This window comes from Triticum dicoccoides, chromosome 2A, assembly GCF_002162155.2.
Source record: "Triticum dicoccoides isolate Atlit2015 ecotype Zavitan chromosome 2A, WEW_v2.0, whole genome shotgun sequence".
Classification (NCBI taxonomy): domain Eukaryota; kingdom Viridiplantae; phylum Streptophyta; class Magnoliopsida; order Poales; family Poaceae; genus Triticum; species Triticum dicoccoides.
In genome coordinates this window covers 721418193-721420552 of record NC_041382.1, presented here as the reverse complement: position 1 = coordinate 721420552, position 2360 = coordinate 721418193, and positions in this window count along the sequence as shown.

Genomic DNA, 2360 nt, shown 5'->3' with positions numbered 1-2360 from the left:
GATAGGCAATACAAGTAACAGATTGTTGAAGCTAGTTGTGCAATCGAGTTCATAAGAAATGAGTATCATATTCGACTGCTACTAGTTGTAAACCAAATGTTAAGTCTAACAAAGAGAATAAGAGAACATATGAACCAGCGGAAGAGGATAAAGGTGTGTCGTTTGTCATGTCGTCGAGGAGGTGATCGACGTCAGGGAAGTAGTCGTTAGGGAACTCTTCATTGGGAATGTCATTGTTCGCAACCACGATGAATAAGGACCCAGTAGTCGCGCAAGAGTGCTCCCCAAATACTTGATCACCCCTCTCGTACCGGATCCCAAGAGGTAGAGTTTCGGATGTTTGTTGTATGATACGTCGACTACTTTTCAAGACACTTTTGCTCTTGTTTTGGACCATTATTTGGATGATTTGAATGAAACTAATCCGAACTGACGTTGTTTTCAGCATAACTACGTTGGTGTTATTTTTGTGTAGAAATAAAAGTTATTGGAATTGAATGAAACTTTATGGAGATTGTTTATAGAATAAATAAAACATACATAAGCAAAGAAGTACCAGAGAGGAGTCACCGTGGCCCAACAAGCCAGGGGCGTGCCTACACCCAGGGTGTGCCCAGGTGGCTTGTGGGGCCCATAGACCTCCGGCTGTCCTAATCCCAAGCCTATACACTACAAAATTTAGTCTATGCGGTGACAAAAAACCTAGTGATGAAATAGGAACCGTCGCCTAAAAGCAGTTTCTATGATGTCACCATCACTAGCTGATTTCGCCCTGGTGTGGCTCTCTGTGGCAACTTTGGTGACGTTCTGGACCAATTGCCCATGGAACCCACCTCAATTAAACATATGAAACAACGATTCAAACAATTTGACCTAGTCCGAAACTGGGTAGTCAAAAGTAGACGTGGCGTTGCCTTGTCAGCAATCAACGTAGTCTACCGGTCAATGCGGCTAATACCAATCAAAATCATGTGGGGGTTGATTCTTGAACCGAGTGACAAGTTTTTTTGAAAGATCCAGCAAAATGCTGGCTTGATTCGATTTAGCAGGAAGCAGCGGAAGAACAACATGATGAAGATCCGAAGATCAAAAGAAAAAGAAACGACAGCTCTATTAGCTGCCGAGCAACCCACCACAGACAACACGACTACAAAGCAAAAAAGGGCATGTCCTAGGCTAAGCATCACCGCCGCGTCTCTTGACCAACGCCGGTATCCTCCGAAGACAGCAGCAGCTCCAACTGAGACTTTCTTTGTCAATGCACCATCCATCCTTGAAGCAGAGTGCAGGCAGATGGCGGAACTCGGTCGGTCCCAGCAAAAGCTTCGTCTTAGACTTATCAGCGATGGCGTACATTGTGCCAGGAGCTTCACCAAAAACAGCGGCGAGCACCGAAAGAGTGCCACATAGAACCTCCAAGCAGTGTCTCAAAAAACGTGATGCTCCCAGCAGACGAACGATGTCGGAGACGCCGCCATCACGCCGATCCAACTCCGGACCTAGGCTTTCGTCCGGAGACACTACCAACCAAGCCCTAGGAAGATGTCGACACACCTCGGTGGCGCCTCCAAGGAGGAAAATGACACCCTCGGGCGCCATCGGCACCGACTCTTGTTGTGCAGTACTTTCATCCGTATCGTCGCACACCTCCGCTCAAGCCCTTCGGAGCTCGTCCATGTCGTCTCACACCGCCACCGCCACAGCACCTTGTTGTTGAAGCCGTGAAGGCATGGTCCACCTCCGCACGGCGAACATGCAGAGGCCAGATCCGCCCTGCATCCCACATCTACCACGGCTGGAGCCTCCCTGCTCCAGCAAGTGCAGCCCTCCCAGATCCAGCGCGACCCGTCAGTGCCCTCGACGCCCTCCATGCACCGCCCGGTGCAGTGCAGACGCCGCCCACCTCCGCGCCAGGCCAGGAGCAGCACGGGGCAGAACTGGGGCCCCCGTGGCGGCAGCACGCCAGATCCGCGCCACTGTCATCGCCGGACCGCTTCCCAGCCCTTCGTCGGCCAGATCCGCACTGGCCCTCCTCCCGGCGCCCTCCTCCTCCTTCTTTACCGCGACACCTCTCTGCGCCCTCCTCCTCCACCTCGCCATCTCCTGGGCGCCGCACTAGATCCGCTCGCATGGTTGCGCCGCGCGTCACCGCATGCCGTGGAACAGCCGCCCATCGGCCGATGATGCCTCCCCCAGCAGCCAACCATAGATCGCCTCTGACACGAGGAGATCCGCGGTCAGGCCGCGCCCCGCCGCGAAGCCGGCCGTCCCGTGCCGTCCTGGCGCCTCGCGGGGAGGGGAAGGGCCCCGCCGCCGCCGACGTACGTGCGGGCTTTGCCCGGCGCCGTCCCCTGGCGGCG